This window comes from Rhinoderma darwinii, chromosome 4 (assembly GCF_050947455.1).
Source record: "Rhinoderma darwinii isolate aRhiDar2 chromosome 4, aRhiDar2.hap1, whole genome shotgun sequence".
Classification (NCBI taxonomy): domain Eukaryota; kingdom Metazoa; phylum Chordata; class Amphibia; order Anura; family Rhinodermatidae; genus Rhinoderma; species Rhinoderma darwinii.
Window position 1 is genome coordinate 331,366,999 of NC_134690.1, and position 23,844 is coordinate 331,390,842.

Below are 23,844 nucleotides of genomic sequence, written 5' to 3' on the forward strand. Positions count from 1 at the left end.
AAACGGAAGTGTTAGAGTGATCTCCATCAACCTTAAGTTCCTTTTGTTGATAACAGAATTTGTCCAGGATTCAATCAAATTCACAAAAATGACAGATCGGCAGAGATTTCACATACAATGGTTTGATGTACAGAAATCTAAAATGGCTGTGAACGGAGCCTTTATTTATAGGTTCACGCTTTCACTTAACACACATTAACCAATGCCATGTATACAAATGCATGCATTCAAAAATACTTCTATATAAGGTAATGACTTTCTTCCTAGAATCCTTTCAAACACATCAACTATTTATTAGTTTGGATTGCTAGATGACGTCATCTTAATTCCATGTATTCAAATGATGGGGAAAGGGAATGGAAATCTTAAAACATATCTTATACATATCTCATACATATCTAATTGAATATAATGCCGTTTTTTTGATAATTTATACAATTTATACAAATTACTCTAATAGCATCCAACGATTCTATCCCTATGGGACCCGATATCCTCTGAAGGTGAAAACTTGGATCCTCCTATCCCTTCCTAAACTAGTATAGTGGCCATTAGATTTGGGAATCTACCTATCATGAGTTACAGCCGAAACTGTGGTATATCACGGATTATACGGGTAGCCATATAAACAATGGGATCATCAAACTTGCCTTGAGATCCTTTCCCACAGATCATCTATAAATCATTTACCTAACAGTGGGGTGTTCCCGCCAAAAAAAAAACAGATCCCTAATTATCTTATTCCTTCCTGACAACCACAATGGACGCATATGTCAACTTGAGAGGGGTTCCATTCATCACAGTAGACGCATATCCATCGAGGCATGGGAACTGCTACTGGGAGCAAGGATGTAGAAGTTATTTCATGTCCCAATGTTACTCCTTTTTCTACACATGGAACTTTAATCTGTGTTGGGTTTTTGTAACAATTACAAGACTTCGTCATCAGTATAAAAATTAGATTGACAGTCAGATAAATCAGTATTCTTATAATAAATACCTGCAAAGCTACATGTAATATTCCGTAAAACCAAGCACCTATTCCCTTAAACCAGTTAGCTGTTAGCCAACTAAGCCAATCTGGCAATTTGAAATTACAGTCACCCTGAGAGTTAACTTTCCTGAACTCTTCCTTAACCCTCTTCGCCTTGATATCACACTTGACTTGCAACAGTCCAGAGGGTTCTATATAATGGCAGCAGGCAGGGCCTACTATCTGACACGTACCGCCTTGGGATGTTATCCGATAGTCCAGGACCAAAGCATGCTGATTAGTTACTAAGATAAGCTGACTGGTAAGTGTGCTAGTTATATTTAAAGCATCATAAACATATTCTGCAATATGTCAGCAAGCTTTTCAATATTATGTGCCTACTAGTGTAAGTGATAGGCCTAACTTTTCTTGCCAGGAAACATGTACTAGGGATTTAGCCTTACTTGGGTTGGCTTCCCTCTTAAACAACATATGATTTGGTATGTTACTCTAAGGAAAATCAGTATTTTCGCATACCCATGTGGGTAGCTGGAGTCTAGCTAATGTACAGGTTCCTTCTTCTCCTATGGGTATCCATTGATAGGCATTATGACCACAGAATATATATATATCATTTGGAAGCATATAGGCGCCACTCATATGATGTTTCATCATATCTGCTAGTTCCCCAAACCTTAGGGAATTATTGAAAAGGCACCATGGTTCACTAGTCTTGTTACCCATGGGGCAATGATATATTTCCTGTCTGTATATAGAAGGATCACTTTGATTATAATTATCCCCAAGATTAGGAATAGCTCCCCTTTGGGTACAGGTGGTATTTTCTCCTTTCGTGAAATTTGACGCCCATCTCCAACTGGATCATGCACATACCGGCCCAAACAGTCTTTTGATTATGGCATGTTACAATCAAGATAATCTGAAGCCTTCTGGCAACCTCATCTGCCATTCGGTTACCTACGACCTCAGGTGACTGTTTCATTGTGTGCGCCTGGACTTTTATAATGGCTGCCTTTTTAGGTAGCTGTTAGGCTCTGAATAGGGCTGCTAAATCTTCACTGTTTTTCACAGGTTTACCTGATAAGCTAACAAAATCTCTGCTCTTCCAAATTGGGCTATAATCATGTGCAACACCCTCCCCAATATCATTTTAACCTATAGAATCTGTTAATTTATATTTTGTCCTATTAATCATAATATGTATTCTTATATTTCCTATATTACAAAATATTCCCATTTACAAATATTTCCCCATGCTAATTATCTCTTCCTCTGTTAATAACCTTTTATAAAAAAACACTCCAAAAAAAACACCTAATAACAGTCAGTGGTCAGAAAAAACTAGGAAGATACATACAACCAACATTTTCACCTACAGGAGCCACCATTTTCCATATAGCTCTGATTACCCACAGGTACTTGGTTGCCCTCAGGACTTAAAGATTTGATGTACTTTTTTTTGACTAATGACACAATTTTTACACTCAAAACATCACATACAATTCCCCATCCATACCACTAGAAACGACACCATCCGCAACATCATGTTCAACCTATAGAATATTTGTTAATCCATATTTTGTCATATTGAACATAGTATTTATTCCTACATTTCCTATATTGCTAAATTTCCGCACTTACAATGTACTCCCCATGCTACATATCTCTTCCTCTATTAATTTCCTGTCATAAAAAAAACTAACTAAAAAAAACCCATAATAACAATCAGTGGTCATAAAAAATAGGAAGATACACATGCCCATCTTTTTCACCTATAGGAGCCACCTTTTCCCATAGAGCTCTAAATGTGCACAGGTACTTCGTTGCCCCCAGGACTTAAAGATTTTATCTACTTTTATTTCTGATTAATGACACAATTTCTACATTCCTAACATAACCCACTATTCCCAATCCATCCCCCCAGAAATTACACCCCCATATCATTACTCATAACCTATAGAATATTTGACACATCCTAATTTGTCCTATTAAACATAACACCCCCTGTACAAATAAAAACATTAAAAACAGTCAGTGGTCAGAAAAAATAGGAAGATACACACGTCTGTCGTTTTCACCTATAGGGGCCACCATTTCCCATAGAGCTCTAATTGCCCACAGGTACTTGGTTCCCCCAGGACTTAAAGATTTGATCTACTTTTTTCTGACTAATGACACAATTTCCACATTCAAAACATCACATACAATTCCCCATCCATCCCACCACAAATGACACCCTCCGCAACATCATGTTTAACCTATAGAATATTTGTTAATCCATGTTTTGTGATATCAAACATAGTATTTATTCCCATATTTCCTATATTGAAAAATATACGCACTTACAATGATATCCCCATGCTACATATCTCTTCCTCTATTAATAACCTTTCATTTAAAAAAAAAAAAAATTCTAATACACACTTTCGCCGTTTTCACCTATAGCAGCCACCATTTTCCATATAGCGTGATTGCCCCTAGGTACTTGGTTGCGCTCAGGACTTAAAGATTTGATCTACTTTTTTCTGAGTTACACAATTTCTACATTTTTAAAAATTACACTCAATTCCTCATCCATCCCCCCAGAAATGACACCCTCCACATTATTACTCATAACCTATGGAATATTTGTCACATCCTAATTTGTCCTATAGAAATAAAAACATCAAACACTGTCAGTGGTCAGAAAAATAGGAAGATACACACATCTGTCGTTTTCATCTATAGAAGCCAGCATTTCCCATAGAGCTCTGATTGCCCACAGGTACTTGGTTTCCCCAGGACATAAAGATTTGATCTATATTTTTCTGACCAATGACACAATTCTACATTCAAAACATCACACTCAATACCTCATCCATCCCCCAGAAATTCCGCCCTCCCCAACATCATGTTTAACCTATGGAATATCTGTGAATTTATATTTTGTTCTATCAAACATAATATTTATTTCCATATTTCCTATATAACAAAATATTCCCTTTTACAATGAACTCCCCATGCTACATATCTCTTCCTCTATTATTAACCTTTCATAAAATAAAATCTAAAAAAACAAACAAATAAGAAGAGTAAGTGGTCAGAAAAAATAGGAGTATACTCAATTCCGTTGTATTCACCTATAGGGGCCACCATTTTCCATAGAGCTCTGATTGTGCACAAGTACTTGGTTGCCCCCAGGACTTAAAGATTTGATCTACTTTTTTCTGACTAATGACACAATTTCTACATTCCTAACATAACCCACTATTCCCAATCCATCCCCCCAGAAATTACACCCTCCACATCATTACTCATAACCTATAGAATATTTGTCTCATCCTAATTTGTCCTATTAAACATAACACCCCCTGTACAAATAAAAACATTAAAAACAGTCAGTGGTTAGAAAAAATAGGAAGATACACATGTCTGTCGTTTTCACCTATATCAGCCACCATTTCCCATAGAGCTCTGATTGCCCACAGGTACTTGGTTGCCCCAAAGACATAAAGATATGATCTACTTTCTTCTGGCTTCTATATTCAAAACATAGCCCACAATTCCCATCCCCCCAGAAATTACACCATCCAGATCATTACTCATAATCTATAGAATATTTGTCACATCCTAATTTGTCCTATTAAACATAACACCCCTGTACAAATGTAAACATTGAAAACAGTCAGTGGACAGACGAAAACGGAAGTGTTAGAGTGATCTCCATCAACCTTAAGTTCCTTTTGTTGATAACAGAATTTGTCCAGGATTCAATCAAATTCACAAAAATGACAGATTGGCAGAGATTTCACATACAATGGTTTGATGTACAGAAATCTAAAATGGCTGTGAACGGAGCCTTTATTTATAGGTTCACGCTTTCACTTAACACACATTAACCAATGCCATGTATACAAATGCATGCATTCAAAAATACTTCTATATAAGGTAATGACTTTCTTCCTAGAATCCTTTCAAACACATCAACTATTTATTAGTTTGGATTGCTAGATGACGTCATCTTAATTCCATGTATTCAAATGATGGGGAAAGGGAATGGAAATCTTAAAACATATCTTATTCATATCTCATACATATCTAATTGAATATAATGCCGTTTTTTTGATAATTTAAACAATTTATCCAAATTACTCTAATAGCATCCAACGATTCTAGCACTATGGGACCCGATATTCTCTGAAGGTGAAAACTTGGATCCTCCTATCCCTTCCTAAACTAGTATAGTGGCCATTAGATTGGGGAATCTACCTATCATGAGTTACAGCCGAAACTGTGGTATATCACGGATTATACGGGTAGCCATATAAACAATGGGATCATCAAACTTGCCTTGAGATCCTTTCCCACAGATCATCTATAAATCATTTACCTAACAGTGGGGTGTTCCCGCCAAAAAAAAACAGATCCCTAATTATCTTATTCCTTCCTGACAACCACAATGGACGCATATGTCAACTTGAGAGGGGTTCCATTCATCACAGTAGACGCATATCCATCGAGGCATGGGAACTGCTACTGGGAGCAAGGATGTAGAAGTTATTTCATGTCCCAATGTTACTCCTTTTTCTACACATGGATCTTTAATCTGTGTTGGGTTTTTCTAACAATTACAAGACTTTGTCATCAGTATAAAAATTAGATTGACAGTCAGATAAATCAGTATTCTTATAATAAATACCTGCAAAGCTACATGTAATATTCCGTAAAACCAAGCACCCATTCCCTTAAACCAGTTAGCTGTTAGCCAACTAAGCCAATCTGGCAATTTGAAATTCCAGTCACCCTGAGAGTTAACTTTCCTGAACTCTTCCTTAACCCTCTTCGCCCTGATATCACACTTGACTTGCAACAGTCCAGAGGGTTCTATATAATGGCAGCAGGCAGGGCCTACTATCTGACACGTACCGCCTTGGGATGTTATCCGATAGTCCATGACCAAAGCATGCTGATTAGTTACTAAGATAAGCTGACTGGTAAGTGTGCTAGTTATATTTAAAGCATCATAAACATATTCTGCAATATGTCAGCAAGCTTTTCAATATTATGTGCCTACTAGTGTAAGTGATAGGCCTAACTTTTCTTGCCAGGAAACATGTACTAGGGATTTAGCCTTACTTGGGTTGGCTTCCCTCTTAAACAACATATGATTTGGTATGTTACTCTAAGGAAAATCAGTATTTTCGCATACCCATGTGGGTAGCTGGAGTCTAGCTAATGTACAGGTTCCTTCTGCTCCTATGGGTATCCATTGATAGGCATTATGACCACAGAATATATAGATATCATTTGGAAGCATATAGGCGCCACTCATATGATGTTTCATCATATCTGCTAGTTCCCCAAACCTTAGGGAATTATTGAAAAGGCACCATGGTTCACTAGTCTTGTTACCCATGGGGCAATGATATATTTCCTGTCTGTATATAGAAGGATCACTTTGATTATAATTATCCCCAAGATTAGGAATAGCTCCCCTTTGGGTACAGGTGGTATTTTCTCCTTTCGTGAAATTTGGCGCCCATCTTCAACTGGATCATGCACATACCGGCCCAAACAGTCTTTTGATTATGGCATGTTACAATCTAGATAATCTGAAGCCTTCTGGCAACCTCATCTGCCATTCGGTTACCTACGACCTCAGGTGACTGTTTCCTTGTATGCGCCTGGACTTTTATAATGGCTGCCTTTTTAGGTAGCTGTTAGGCTCTGAATAGGGCTGCTAAATCTTCACTGTTTTTCACAGGTTTACCTGATAAGCCATCAAAATCTCTGCTCTTCCAAATTGGGCTATAATCATGTGCAACGCCCTCCCCAATATCATTTTAACCTATAGAATCTGTTAATTTATATTTTGTCGTATCAATCATAATATGTATTCTTATATTTCCTATATTACAAAATATTCCCATTTACAAATATTTCTCCATGCTAATTATCTCTTCCTCTGTTAATAACCTTTTATAAAAAAACACACCAAAAAAAACACCTAATAACAGTCAGTGGTCAGAAAAAACTAGGAAGATACATACAACCAACGTTTTCACCTACAGGAGCCACCATTTTCCATATAGCTCTGATTACCCACAGGTACTTGGTTGCCCTCAGGACTTAAAGATTTGATGTACTTTTTTTTGACTAATGACACAATTTTTACACTCAAAACATCACATACAATTCCCCATCCATACCACTAGAAACGACACCATCCGCAACATCATGTTCAACCTATAGAATATTTGTTAGTCCATATTTTGTCATATTAAACATAGTATTTATTCCTACATTTCGTATATTGCTAAATATCCGCACTTACAATGTACTCCCCATGCTACATATCTCTTCCTCTATTAATCACCTGTCATAAAAAAAAACAACTAAAAAAACCCCATAATAACAATCAGTGGTCATAAAAAATAGGAAGATACACATGTCCATCTTTTTCACCTATAGGAGCCACATTTTCCCATAGAGCTCTAAATGTGCACAGGTACTTCGTTGCCCCCAGGACTTAAAGATTTGATCTACTTTTATTTCTGATTAATGAAACAATTTCTACATTCCTAACATAACCCACTATTCCCAATCCATCCCCCCAGAAATTACACCCCCATATCATTACTCATAACCTATAGAATATTTGACACATCCTAATTTGTCCTATTAAACATAACACCCCCTGTACAAATAAAAACATTAAAAACAGTCAGTGGTCAGAAAAAATAGGAAGATACTCACGTCTGTCGTTTTCACCTATAGGGGCCTCCATTTCCCAAAGAGCTCTGATTGCCCACAGGTACTTGGTTCCCCCCAGGACTTAAAGATTTGATCTACTTTTTTCTGACTAATGACACAATTTCCACATTTAAAACATCACATACAATTCCCCATCCATGCGTCCACAAATGACACCCTCCGCAACATCATGTTTAACCTATAGAATATTTGTTAATCCATGTTTTGTGATATCAAACATAGTATTTATTCCCATATTTCCTATATTGAAAAATGTACGCACTTACAATGATATCCCCATGCTACATATCTCTTCCTCTATTAATAACCTTTCATTTAAAAAAACCAAAACTCTAATACACACTTTCGCCGTTTTCACCTATAGCAGCCACCATTTTCCATATAGCGCTGATTGCCCACAGGTACTTGGTTGCGCTCAGGACTTAAAGATTTGATCTACTTTTTTCTGAGTGACACAATTTCTAAATTTTTAAAAATTACACTCAATTCCTCATCTATACCCCCAGAAATGACACCCTTCACATTATTACTCATAACCTATAGAATATTTGTCACATCCTAATTTGTCCTATAGAAATAAAAACATTAAACACTGTCAGTGGTCAGAAAAATAGGAAGATACACACATCTGTCGTTTTCATCTATAGAAGCCAGCATTTCCCATAGAGCTCTGATTGCCCACAGGTACTTGGTTGCCCCCAGGACATAAAGATTTGATCTATATTTTTCTGACCAATGACACAATTCTACATTCAAAACATCACACTCAATACCTCATCCATCCCCCAGAAATTCCGCCCTCCCCAACATCATGTTTAACCTATGGAATATCTGTGAATTTATATTTTGTCCTATCAAACGTAATATTTATTTCCATATTTCCTATATAACAAAATATTCCCTTTTACAATGAACTCCCCATGCTACATATCTCTTCCTCTATTATTAACCTTTCATAAAATAAAATCTAAAAAAACAAACAAATAAGAAGAGTCAGTGGTCAGAAAAAATAGGAGTATACTCAATTCCGTTGTTTTCACCTATAGGGGCCACCATTTTCCATAGAACTCTGATTGTGCACAAGTATTTGGTTGCCCCCAGGACTTAAAGATTTGATCTACTTTTTTCTGACTAATGACACAATTTCTACATTCCTAACATAACCCACTATTCCCAATCCATCCCCCCAGAAATTACACCCTCCACATCATTACTCATAACCTATAGAATATTTGTCTCATCCTAATTTGTCCTATTAAACATAACACCCCCTGTACAAATAAAAACTTTAAAAACAGTCAGTGGTTAGAAAAAATAGGAAGATACACATGTCTGTCGTTTTCACCTATGTCAGCCACCATTTCCCATAGAGCTCTGATTGCCCACAGGTACTTGGTTGCCCCAAAGACATAAAGATATGATCTACTTTCTTCTGGCTTCTATATTCAAAACATAGCCCACAATTCCCATCCCCCCAGAAATTACACCATCCAGATCATTACTCATAATCTATAGAATATTTGTCACATCCTAATTTGTCCTATTAAACATAACACCCCTGTACAAATGTAAACATTAAAAACAGTCAGTGGACAGAAGAAAACGGAAGTGTTAGAGTGATCTCCATCAACCTTAAGTTCCTTTTGTTGATAACAGAATTTGTCCAGGATTCAATCAAATTCACAAAAATGACAGATCGGCAGAGATTTCACATACAATGGTTTGATGTACAGAAATCTAAAATGGCTGTGAACGGAGCCTTTATTTATAGGTTCACGCTTTCACTTAACACACATTAACCAATGCCATGTATACAAATGCATGCATTCAAAAATACTTCTATATAAGATAATGAATTTCTTCCTAGAATCCTTTCAAACACATCAACTATTTATTAGTTTGGATTGCTAGATGACGTCATCTTAATTCCATGTATTCAAATGATGGGGAAAGGGAATGGAAATCTTAAAACATATCTTATACATATCTCATACATATCTAATTGAATATAATGCCGTTTTTTTGATAATTTATACAATTTATACAAATTACTCTAATAGCATCCAACGATTCTATCCCTATGGGACCCGATATCCTCTGAAGGAGAAAACTTGGATCCTCCTATCCCTTCCTAAACTAGTATAGTGGCCATTAGATTGGGGAATCTACCTATCATGAGTTACAGCCGAAACTGTGGTATATCACGGATTATACGGGTAGCCATATAAACAGTGGGATCATCAAACTTGCCTTGAGATCCTTTCCCACAGATCATCTATAAATCATTTACCTAAGAGTGGGGTGTTCCTGCCAAAAAAAAACAGATCCCTAATTATCTTATTCCTTCCTGACAACCACAATGGACGCATATGTCAACTTGAGAGGGGTTCCATTCATCACAGTAGACGCATATCCATCGAGGCATGGGAACTGCTACTGTGAGCAAGGATGTAGAAGTTATTTCATGTCCCAATGTTACTCCTTTTTCTACACATGGAACTTTAATCTGTGTTGGGTTTTTCTAACAATTACAAGACTTTGTCATCAGTCTAAAAATTAGATTGACAGTCAGATAAATCAGTATTCTTATAATAAATACCTGCAAAGCTACATGTAATATTCCGTAAAACCAAGCACCTATTCCCTTAAACCAGTTAGCTGTTAGCCAACTAAGCCAATCTGGCAATTTCAAATTCCAGTCACCCTGAGAGTTAACTTTCCTGAACTCTTCCTTAACCCTCTTCGCCTTGATATCACACTTGACTTGCAACAGTCCAGAGGGTTCTATATAATGGCAGCAGGCAGGGCCTACTATCTGACACGTACCGCCTTGGGATGTTATCCGATAGTCCATGACCAAAGCATGCTGATTAGTTACTAAAATAAGCTGACTGGTAAGTGTGCTAGTTATATTTAAAGCATCATAAACATATTCTGCAATATGTCAGCAAGCTTTTCAATATTATGTGCCTACTAGTGTAAGTGATAGGCCTAACTTTTCTTGCCAGGAAACATGTACTAGGGACTTAGCCTTACTTGGGTTGTCTTCCCTCTTAAACAACATATGATTTGGTATGTTACTCTAAGGAAAATCAGTATTTTCGCATACCCATGTGGGTAGCTGGAGTCTAGCTAATGTACAGGTTCCTTCTACTCCTATGGGTATCCATTGATAGGCATTATGACCACAGAATATATAGATATCATTTGGAAGCATAAAGGCGCCACTCATATGATGTTTCATCATATCTGCTAGTTCCCCAAACCTTGGGGAATTATTGAAAAGGCACCATGGTTCACTAGTCTTGTTACCCATGGGGCAATGATATATTTCCTGTCTGTATATAGAAGGATCACTTTGATTATAATTATCCCCAAGATTAGGAATTGCTCCCCTTTGGGTACAGGTGGTATTTTCTCCTTTCGTGAAATTTGACGCCTATCTCCAACTGGATCATGCAAATACCGGCCCAAACAGTCTTTTGATTATGGCATGTTACAGCCCAGATAATCTAAAGCCTTCTGTCCACCTCATCTGCCATTATGTTACCTGTGACCTCAGGTGACTGTTTCCTTGTATATGCCTGGACTTTTATAATGGCTGTCTTTTTAGGTAGCTGTTAGGCTCTGAATAGGGCTGCTAAAGCTTCACTATTTTTCACAGGTTTATTTGATAAGCCAAAAAAAATCTCTGCTCCTCCAAATTGGGCCATAATCATGTGTAACGCCCTCCCCAACATCATTTTAACCTATCTGTTAATTTATATTTTGTCCTATCAATCATTATATGTATTCATATATTTCCTATATTGCAAAATATCCCCATTTACAATGATCCCCCAATGAAACATATCTCTTCCTCTAATATGGAAAAATAGGAAGATACACACGTCCATTGTTTTCACCTATAGGAGCCACCTTTTTCCATAGAGCTCTGATTGCCCACAGATACTTGGTTGCCCCCAGGACTTAAAGGAACAGTGTCATCACAAATTATTTTTTTATATGTTAACGATTTTAGTGCTTTATTAAAAACGTTTATATTTATTTGTGTGTTTGTGTTTTACTTTTTCTTATTTTTACACTTTTTCTTCCCTATGGGGGCTGCCATTTTTTGTTCCATTTCTGTATGTGTCGATTAACGTCACATACAGACATGGAATACGGCAGCCACAGTCCCATAGGGACTGCGAACGGCTCCCGTCCCATTCACTTGTGTGTACGGCGTCTGTGTGGGAACTGCGCATGCGCCGCTCCCACACAGTCCAATTTGAAATTGGCGCCGTCCGGCGCCATTTTCCTGTGGACCGGAAGTCGCAGCCGGACAGTAATATTACTACTTCCGGTCGCGGCTTCCGGACTTGTGCACTTGGACCAGCGGCAGCAGACGGAGCGGACGGGCCGGAGGGAGCCGCGGTGGCAGGAGCAGGTAAGAGATTTCAATGTATGTTCCGTGTTTGTGTGTGTTTACTACTGTATGTAAACCTACTACACTGTGTGTTAGCTCAAAAAATGGCGACACACAGTGTAGGAGGTTACACCGTTCAAACCCCTCATTTATCCCGGCACTAGCCAGGATAAAGGAGGGGGGGATGCTGAGAGCTCACTAGAGCGAGGGCTTTTCACCCAATGTTGCAATGCTGCAATTTTGGGAATAGCTCCATCTAGTGGCCAGAAATGGGAAATACTATAAATTAGAATTAATTTATAATATTTCCCTTCTCGTGAAAAAAATAAAAAAAATTTGAACAATGTTTAATCACCCACACACTAAATGTTTAATTAAAAAAAACAAAACATGTTTTTATGGCAACACATTGCCTTTAAAGATTTGATCTACTTTTTTCTAAATAATGAAACAATTTCTACATTCAAACTATCACACACAATTCCCCATCCATCCCCCAGAAATGAGGCCCTCACCAACTTCAATCAATTTAACCTATAGAATATATGTTAATCCATATTTTTTCCTATCAAACAAAATATTTATTCCGTATTTCCTATATTACAAAATATTCCCATTCACAATGATCTCCCCATGAAACATATCTCTTCCTCTATTAATAACCTTTCATAAAAAATGAAAACTATAATAAAAAGTAATAACAGTCAGTGGTCATAAAAAAATAGGAAGATACTCACGTCCGTCGTTTTCACCTATAGGAGCCACCATTTCCCATAGAGCTCTGATTGCCCACAGGTACTTGGTTGTCCACAGGACTTAAAGATTTGATCTACTTTTTTCTGACCAGTGACAAAATTTCTGCATTCAAAACATCACACACAATTCCCCATCCACCCCCCCCACCCAGAAATGACACCCTCCCCAACATCATGTTTAAGCTATAGAATATCTGTTAATCCATATTTTGTCCTATCAAACATAATATTTATTCCCATATTTCCTATATTGCAATATATCCACACTTACAATGAACTCCCCATGCTACATATCTCTTCCTCTATTAACCCCTTAACGACCAGGCCTATTTTGGCCTTAATGACCAAGCATCCTTTTTTATTTTCACATTCCAAGAGTTATAACTCTTTTATTTTTCCGTCAACATAGGCGTATGAGGGCTTGTTTTTTGTTGGAGGAGTTGTGTTTTTTAATGGCATATTTTTTTGGTGCATATATTATATTGATTAACTTTTATTAACTTTTTTGGGGGAACGGAATTGAAAGGAACGCTATTCCTGCATTGCTTTTCGCATTTGAAATGTATGCCGTTCACCATGCGGCATAAATACCATGTTACCTTTATTTTATGGGTTGGTACGATTACGATGATACCACATATGTTAGGTTTTTTATGTTTTATTACGTTTGCACAATAAAAAACCTACTAATTAAAAATAATACATTTTTGCATAACCGTATTCCAAGAGCCATAACTGTATTATTTTTCCATTGATATCGCAATATGAGGGCTTGGTTTTTGTGGGACAAGGTGTAGTTTTCAGTGTTACTATTTTGGGGTGCGTGGGACTTATTGATTAACTTTTATTATATTTTTTTGGTGGGGGAATGCCGAAAAAAAGCGATTTTGATGTTGTTTTTAGCGGGTTTTTTTGTACGGCGTTCACTATACAGTTGAATTAATGTGTTAACTCTATTCTTTTTGCTGTTACGATCGCAGCAATACCATATATGTGTACTCTTCATGTTTGATTTTACACTTTTATTAAATAAAACCACCTTTTATGGAAAAAATAGTTTTATTTTATTTTTACTGTTCACATTTTTTTTTAATATTGTTAAAAACTTTATTTGACTGTTTTTAATTATTTTTTTAAGTCCCACTGATCACAGATGTAATACTTTCGTATACTTAACATACCAAAGCATTATTGCCTGTCAGTGTAAAATTGACAGGCAATCTATTAGGCCATGCCTCTGGCATGGCCTAATAGGCATACAGCCAGGGCAGGCCTGGGGGTCTTTGTTAGACACCCGGCTGCCATGGAAACCTGTTGGCGGCCGGAGATCGCATTTGCGGGCCGCCGATGGGTGACAGAGGGAGCTCCCTCCCTCTGTCTATAGTTTTAAATGCTGCGGTCACTATTGACTGCGGCCTTTAATGGGTTAAACGGCTGAGATGGAAGGTTTCTTCAATCTCGGCAGTTGCAGCGGGAGCCTAGCTGTCAGTCATAGCCGGGCTCCCGCGGCTATCGTGCGGGCACTGCTTCTGTGCCCGCACGATCTCCATCACGTACATGCGGGAAGGGGTTAATAACCTTTCATGAATAAATCCTCTAAAAAAAACAAATAACAGTCAGTGGTCAAAAAAAATAGGAAGATACACTTGTCCGTTGTTTTCACCTATAGGAGCCAACATTTCCCATAGAGCTCTGATTGCCCACAGGTACTTGGTTGCCCCCAGGACTTAAAGGTTTTGACTTTTTTCTGACCAATGACCCACAATTCCCAATCCATCCCCCAGAAATGAGGCCCTCTTCATTATTACGCATAACCTATAGAATATTTGTCACATCCTAATTTTTCCTATTAAACATAAGATCGCTATACAAATAAAAACATTATTAAAAGTCAGTGGTCAGAAAAAATAGGAAGATACACACGTCCGTGGTTTTCACCTATAGGAGCCACCATTTCCCATAGAGCTCTGATTGCCCACAGGTACTTGGTTGCCATAGGACTTGACGTACTTTTTTCTGACTAATGACACAATTTTCACATTCAAAACATTATACACATTCCCTCATTTATCCCCCCAGAAATGACACTTTCTCTACAACATTACTTTTAACCTATAGAATTTGTTCTATTACACATAATATTTGCTCCCACATTTCCTGTCATTCTCCTCTTGTTGAACATCCATCCCTGTTATAAATTCCCTCCCTTTCCTCCATGAGGCTTTTTCTAGTACAGCTGAAATATTATCCATTTTTTTTGTTACTCGATAAATATTCTACAATTATTCTCCTAGGACATATTGTGTGTAATCTAGATATTAATTGGTTTTCTTGTGAATCGTTCCCACGTCTAGATTACAGAGGTCGGATACTTACGTCTTCATCCTCTTCTATAGCCATTTCTTCTCCCATAGAGCTCCATGTGACAACTGATACTTTGTAGCTTTGAAGTGTTGTATATTTTCAAGACGTCCTATAAGACAAAAGAGAAATATGAGAAAAAGTCTCTATTAAAATATACATTTAGTTTTTCAGAGAATAATAATAATCCCGCCACTCCTGACCCACAACCTCGATTTACTTTCCTCTTTTGGGAAGGGCTCTCTTCTCTTGTTTTAGGTCATGACCAGACGTGGCGTATTTTTTCCGCCACTGTCCGCATCAATGCCGCACATATTCTGCGTTGCAGATTCTGTTGCGGCTCTGCCTAAAATGGGCATTAACCCCTTAATGACCAGCCTATTTTGGCCCTTAATGACCAAGCTATTTTTTACGTTTTTCAATCGTCGTATTCCAAGAGCTATAACCTTCTTATTTTTGCGTCGACATAGCTGTATAAGGTCTTTTGCGGGACAAGTTGTATTTTTTAATAGCACCATTTTTAGGTACATATTATTTATTGATTAACTTTTATTAACTTTTTTTTGGGGGGAATAGAAAAAAATCTGAAATTTCGCCACCCTTTTTTGCGTCCTAAATCTACGCCGTTTACCGTGTGGTATAAATAACACAATAACTTTATTCAGCGGGTTGTTACGATTGCAACGATACCAAATTTGTATAGTTTTTGTAAGTTTTACTACTTTTACACAGTAAAAACCCTTTTTTTTCAAAATTATTTGTTTTTGTGATTCCATATTTGAAGAGCCGTAACGGTTTTATTTTTTCGCCGATGCAGTTGTATGAGGGCTTTTTTTTTGCGGGACGACTTGTAGTTTTTATTGGTACCATTTTTGGAGTAGATGCGACTTTTTGATCACTTTTTATTACATTTTTTTAAAGTCATTATTCACAGAAAACAGCAATTTTTCCATAGTTTTTTATTATTTTTTTACGGCGTTCACCGTGCGGGTTAAATAATGTAATAGATTTATAGTCGGGGTCGTTACGGACGCGGCAATACCAAATATGTGTAACTTTTTAACTTTATTTAGTTTTTTTAATAGTAAAGCATTTTGTAAGGGGAAAAGCTGGGTTTTTAATTTTTTTTCACATTTTTTTTTAAATTAACTTTATTAAACTTTTTTTTCACTTTTTTACTAGTCCCATTAGGGGACTATAATATGCGATTCTGCGATCGCATTTATAATACACTGCCATACTTTTGTATTGCAGTGTATTACTGCCTGTCCGTTTAACACGGACAGGCATCTGCTAGGTCATACCTGCGGCATGATCTAGCAGGCATTCACTCCAGGCAGCCTGGGGGCCTTTATTAGACCCCCGGCTGCCATGGGAGACACAGATACTCGGCGATCGTATCGCCGGGTGTCGGTGGGGGAGAGAGGGAGCTCCCTCCTTCTCTCCAAAACCACTCAGATGCGGTGCTCGCTATTGAGCACCGCATCTGAGGGGTTAAACGTGTGAGATCGATACTAATATCGATCTCAAACGGCAGAGCAGGGACGCTCCCAGCCCTCAGCTGCCTCTAGCAGCTGAGAGCAGGGAGATCTGACAGCTCCCTTCTCGACGTAAAAAGTCTATGGCATCGGAATAAGGCCCGTTAGTGACCGACGTAGAAACACGATGGGCCGGTCACTAACGGGTTAAATTAATGCGGACAAGCCGTTGCGTATTGAGGTGAAAGTATTTCCCTTCTCACTATCAGTGCAGGATAGAGAGTTGGGACAGCACTTTCCATAGTAAAAGTAAAAGAAATTCTCACTTACCTGGCCGTTGCCTTGGTGACGCGTCCCTCTCTTGACATCCAGCCCGACCTCCCTGGATGACGCAGCAGTCCATGTGACCGCTGCAGCCTGTGATTGGCTGCAGCCGTCACTTGGACTGAAACGTCATCCCGGGAGGCCGGACTGGAGGAAGAAGCAGGGAGTTCTCGGTAAGTATGAACGTCTATTTTTTTTACAGGTTGATGTATATTGTGATCGGAAGTCACTGTCCAGGGTGCTGAAACAGTTACTGCCGATCGTTTAACTCTTTCAGCACCCTGGACAGTGACTATTTACTGACGTCGCCTAGCAATGCTCCCGTAATTACGGGTGCACAGACGTAGTCACCCGAATTTACGGGAGCCCCATTGACTTCCTCAGTCTGGCTGTAGACCTAGAAATACATAGGTCCAGCCACGAATGAAGAACTATCATGTTCGTAAAACCAATTCGCTGCGCAGCACACATAACATCGGTGGATTTCATTGCGGAATTTTGACTCTCCATTGAAGTCAAAGGAGAAATTCCGCAATGAGTCCGCAACAAGTCCGCTACACGTCCGCAACAGTCAGAGTATGCTGCGGACACCAAATTCCGCACCGCAGCCTATGCTACGCAGCGTGTAAACTAACCTAACTAAAAAGCTGTGGAAAGCAATAAAGAAACGTGTATACTGCGGATTTCCACAGCGGACTGTCCGCTGCGGAATTCCAGAGCAATTCCACCACGTCTGGTCATGCCTTTATACTTCTAATGTTTTGCATTGGGGTCTGTTTTTGTACCTCTCTATCCTACAATGTACAGCACTGCATAATATGTTGGTGCTGTATAATTTATGGATAATAATCATTCTATGATCCGCTGTACATTTATATTCTTATTCCGAAAGTTCATATTGAATTTTTAGTAATTGTTTTCTCAAATAAAATAAATAAATAAATAAACTCGCTGTCAGATCTTTCATTTTCCATATTGTGATCCTTACCCTGTTATCAGCGCACTGTCTGCATTTAGGTCTAGTAGCCGCATGTTCACTTCCTCTGACTCTTGCAAAATGGCTACTGCTACCATGGCAACCAGTGCAACACTGGCCCCATTATTCTAAACAATACCTAAACTGTTCCTCTGGAAAAAACTGGAAGAAATGTCAGTTGGAAATGATATATCATGGGATGTAACTGCTAATATATAACATGTGAGCGGGGCTTATGTTTAGATACAATTGGCCCCATTTATCGAAATTGTCTATGGCCCAGTTCACACAGAATTTTTTTGGCGCTGATTTTGACACGGAAACAGCCCCAAAAACGTCCAAAACCGCCTCTCATTGATTTCAATGGGAGGCATTTTCTTTCCGAGGTGGCTTTTAGCCTCACACGGGAAAATAAAGCGGCATGTCCTTTCTTGTCGCACTTCCACCTCTGACCTTCTATTGAAATTAATAGGTGGCAGAAAAAGCGTTTTTCACTGCGTTTTTTCCCCACGACGCTCAATGGCCACGGGAAAATTACATTTTGAGGCAGATTTTTTTCTGCCTGCAAAATCCTCTGTGTGATCCAGGCCTAAAAGAAAAGCTGTTCTTGTTGCCCATAGCAACCAATCATAGTGCAGCTTTCATTGAACTCTGATTGGTTGCTATGGTCAACAAGTCCAGGTTTTCTTTTAGACAATTTAAAAAAATCTCCCTTAATAAGTGTCAATGTTGACCGCAGCAACCAAACAGATCACTACCTTAAATGTTAAACTAGCACTAGGAAAACTGTATTCTGATTGGTAGGACTTACACTTTATAGCTATACAAGTTGTATGTAGGGGGCCATTAGATTTTACTATTTCCAAGCTCTTTCCAGGGCGAGGGGCGGCAATAATTTTCCATGTTGTGAACTTGACCTTGTTATTAGCGCTCTGTCTACATTCATGTCTAGTAGCTGCATGCTCACTCCCTCTAACTGACTCTAGTAAAATGGCTGCTGCTACCATGGCAATCAGTGTAACAGTGGCTGCGCTGTTCTAAAAAATACCTAAACTGTCCCTCTGACTGTCCCATTGGATCCAGACCATTTGGGAGCAAGGCTGGCATTAAATTTATATGTACCCTTGTACCCCTATGAAGGGGCAGAGCTAGGGGGGCTTGTAGGTTATGTGCTCCAGATGCTAGGTGCCTTACAACTATGCCCTCGGGCAACAGAGTCACATTGATCCTCCTTACCTTCACATTGTCAGCGCTTTGCTCTCCATGTATCTGCTAGTCCAAACAGTTTTCATCCTTGTGACAGACAGTGGCAGTCATCTTCATGTGATGTATGTCGGACAATCTGTGGAACTGACAGTAGAACTGCTGATTAAAAAGGGGCGTGGCTTAAACATTGAGGCAATAAATGTCATAGTCAACCACAGCAACCAATCAGATCACTGCTTGGAATTTTAACCCTTAACCACCGCAGCCAGTTTTTACCTTTCTGACACAGCCACATTTTGAAAATCTGACATGTGTCCCTTTATGTGGTAATAACATTGTAATGCTTTTACTTATCCAAGCGATTCTGGGGTTGTGTTTTCATGACAGTTTGTACTTTATGTTAGGGCTAAATTTTGGTTGATGCATTCTAATTTTATTTAAAAAAACACCAAAATCTATTGAAAATGTGGAAGAAAATTTGCATTTCTCTGCTTGTAACACAGATAATGATACCACCAAAATACTTAATAATTATCATTTCTCATTTGTCTACTTTATGTTGGCATCATTTTCTAAATATCCTTTTATTTTTTTAGAACGTTAGAATTCTATAAGTTTAGCAGCAATTTTCACATTTTCAAGACAATTTCCAAAACCATTTTTTTTTTTAAAGACTAATGCCCCATGCACACGGCCGGCTGCTGATGGCCACGGACAGACACCAGTGCTCCCATATAATGTATGGGAGCACAGTCTGTAAAAAGAAAAAAATAGGACATGTCTTATCTTTTGCAGAGTCTTTCTACGGCACGGACACCTTCCCGTAAATATATGGGAAGGTTTCTATCGGCCATAGAAATGAATGGGTCCTAAATTACGGACGAAGTCTACGGTCGTGTGCATGGGGCCTAAATCAGGTCTGAAGTGTCCTTGAGCAGTGTAAATATTAGAAACCCCAACAAATTACTTAATTTCAAAAACTGCAATAGCCCCAAGAATTATATTTTGATATTTTGCCCCCCCCCCAATATATACCGTAAAGTCCCTGCGTCTTATAGTCTGCAGTCAAGGGACCCGGCATCGCCGGGCGCCATGACCGCTTTCTTGCTTAACCCCTTCTTCACCCATGACGTGTCGGCACATCATGGATCTGGAGGGGGGTGATGTATGGAGCGGGCTCACGCGCTAAGCCCGCTCCATACACTGCAGGTGTCAGCTTTTGACATGCTGCTATAACGGCCAGGAACAGCAATTTCACTGTTCCTGGCAGTTTAAAGGGCTTATGCCATAAAACACATGTATCCTCCCTATCCACAGGATAGGGGATACATGTGTGATCGATAAGTAAAACGGGGATCCAAAGTTACCAAGACCGCTGCACGAGAAGCTGTGACTTCCGCGTTCTGTGTCCGGCAGCTTCATAAAGATCAATTTGATTCTTCTGCGCATGCATGAGCGGCTCTCCATTGATCTCTATGGAGCTGCGGAACAGATAAGCCGGACACAGAATCCGGAAGTCCAGGCTTCTCATGTAGTGCTTTGGGTGACTTTCGCTCCCCTGTTCTCCTTATTGCTGGGGCTCCCAGCGGTCAGACCCCCAGCGATCTCACATGTAGCCCCTATCCTGTGGATAGGGGATACATGTGTTTTATGGCAAACCCCTTTAAATAGTTAAATGCCGTGGTCAATAGCGACCGCAGCATTTATAGGGGTTTTTCTATGAAGGACATTTATGACATATCCACAGGATATGTCATAAATGTCAGATAGATGCAGGACCCGCACCTATCTCTAGAACCGGACCCCCTAAACCCCGTTCTAGCTTTCTGTGCTCTTCCGGCCACTTGATTACATGTGGAGTTACTGAAACAGCGTAACTCGCTGAGCTACGCTGTTTCCGTAACTCCCATAGAAGTGAACAGTAGTTACGGAAACAGCGTAGCTCGCATGCTACGCTGCTTCCGTAACTGCCATTCACTACTATGGGAGTTAGGGAAACAGCGTACACTGTGTCAGTGACTCCACATGTAACCAAGTAGCCGCTGGTTCAAGTCCCCTAGGGGAACTAATAAAATGTGTAAAAAAAATAAAAAAATATTACATACATTTTCAGGAGTTTAAAAATAAATAAATATTAAAAGTTAAAAAAAAAACCTTTTCCCATTTTCCCCAAGCACAATGTAAAAAATAAAATAATTTGGTATCGCTGTGTCCGTAAAAGTCTGATCTATTACAATATACCATTATTTAACTCGCATGGTGAGTTTTAAAATGTAAAATATCAAAATAGTTTTTTTGTCACCTTAGTGCTTAAAACATGAAATGAAGAAAAAAAGTGATCAAAAAAATCGTATGCACCAAAAAATGGTGCCAATAAAACGATAGCTCGTCCCGCAAAAAATAAGCACTCCCACCGCTCAATCGATGAAACAAATATAAAAAAAATGTTGGCTCTCAGAATGTGGTAAAATAGAATAAATAATTTTTTAACAAATAATTTTTTAACAAATTATTTTTTTCGTATTTTCTGTTGTCTAAAACCTGGGTGCGTCTTATGGTCAGGTGCGTCTTATAGTCCGAAAAATACGGTACTTTTTTCTGACTACCTACACAATTTCTACATTCAAAACAACACACACAATTCCCCATCCACCCCCCCCCAGAAATGACACCCTTTATAACATCATGTTTAGCCGATATAATATTTGTTAGTCCATATTTTGTCCTATCAAACATAGTATTTATTCCCATATTTCCTATATTGCAAAATATCTGCTCTTACCATGATCTCCTCATGCTACATATCTCTTCCTCTATTAATAACCTTTCATAAAGAAGCCCTCTAAAAAAACATAATAACAGTCAGTGGTCAGAAAAATAGGAAGATATACACGTCCGTCGTTTTCACCTATAGGAGTCACCATTTCTCATAGAGCTCTGATTGCCCACAGGTACTTGGTTGCCCCCAGGACTTAAAGATTTTATCTACTTTCTTCTGTCTAATGGCACAATTTCTACATTCAAAACATAACCCACAATTCCCATCCCCCTAGAAATTACACCCTCCACATCATTACTCATAATCTATAGAATATTTCTCACATCCAAATTTGTCCTATTAAACATAACACCCCTATACAAATGAAAGCAATAACCAGTTCAGGACCGGGCTATTTTGAGCCTTCAGGACCAGACACTGTTTAGCCATTTTTAGCACGCGGTAGTTAAATGGCTATAACTTTTTTATTTGCTGCGCTAGCGACGTGATTTTTGCAATATTTTTTCCGTAGACAATGCAGGTTTCTTTTTTAATCATTTTTGTAAACATCCTTTTTGCTATTTTAGAATTTTTAGGCTTAAAGTTTGAAAATAATAGTAAAAAATAAGCATTTTTAAATTTCAGCAATTTTTTTTTTTTGGTAATAACATAGTTTTACTCTAAAATAGACCTCTTATTTGTGATCGTTAATGTCTACCGTAAATTTGAATATATTACATGTCTATAATTGGGTCCAGGCTAGCGTTACGACAATGATTGGCGGGGGGAACGTATTTTATGTGTATTTATTTATTTATAATTTTTTTGCACTTTACTTTACTTTTATTTTTTTATTACTATGGTCTGTCACTCAAAGGTCAAAAAAGACCTTTGGGGAACTTTGTATATTTTTTTTCTTTCTTTTACACCATCTTTTTCTACTGTAACTGGGGCTGCACAGTAGCCCTAGTTACAGGGGAAATCAGCCCTCTCATAGTAACTATTGTAACTAATGGAGCTGTGATTGGTCTAATTAGACCCAGTAGTAGTCTGCCACTAACGGCACCCGGCAATCATGTGACCAGTCACATAAACACCGGGATCAATAGAGACAGCGGCGCGGCCGCTGCCTCTATTCCAATACACAGCGTTCATTGAGCGCTGTGTACAAGTGATTAGAGAAGACAAAAGCAGGGAAAGCTGCTTCTATCCTCTCCTCAGGGTCCCCGGCAGTCACTGACTGACAGAGACCCGACTTACAGCTGCCCGATCGCTCGGGCAGCAAGATAAAACCCGGGCCATAAACAGTCTATGGCGCGCGTTTTAAGGACCCTGACAGCTGGCCGTAAAAACACAGTCAGCGGTCGGGAACCAGTTAAAAACAGTCAGTGGTCAGAAGATATAGGAAGTTGTTAGAGTGATCTCCATCAATCTTAAGTTCCTTTTCTAGATAACAGAATTTGTCCAGGATTCAATTAAATTCACAAAAATGACAGATCGGCAGAGATTGCACATACAATGGTTTGATGTACAGAAATCTAAAATGGCTGTGAACGGAGCCTTTATTTATAGGTTCACGCTTTCACTTAACACACATTAACCAATGCCATGTATACAAATGCATGCATTCAAAAATACTTCTATATAAGGTAATGACTTTCTTCCTAGAATCCTTTCAAACACATCAGGTGTTTATTAGTTTGGATTGCCAGGTGACGTCATCTTAATTCCATGTATTCAAATGATGGGGAATGGAAATCTTAAAACATATCATACATATCTCATACATATCTAATTCAATATAATGTAGTTATTTTGATACTTTATACAA

At 38.5% G+C, this 23,844-nt stretch overlaps 1 long non-coding RNA gene across 2 annotated transcripts in view; it reads right to left on the reverse strand.

The window, feature by feature from the left end:
- Positions 1-19,399, reverse strand: part of LOC142761246 (uncharacterized) — a 67,997-nt gene extending 48,598 nt beyond the window's left edge. Inside the window, exons 1-3 of one of the 2 annotated variants that reach the window (XR_012883577.1) lie at positions 19,286-19,399; positions 18,062-18,211; positions 15,287-15,383 (exon numbers count right to left, since the gene is read on the reverse strand). This is a non-coding gene — a long non-coding RNA (uncharacterized LOC142761246). The remainder of the gene's footprint in view (positions 1-15,286; positions 15,384-18,061; positions 18,212-19,285) is intronic. The other variant, XR_012883576.1, reaches the window with a different exon arrangement.
- Between the last annotated feature and the right edge of the window lie 4,445 nt (positions 19,400-23,844).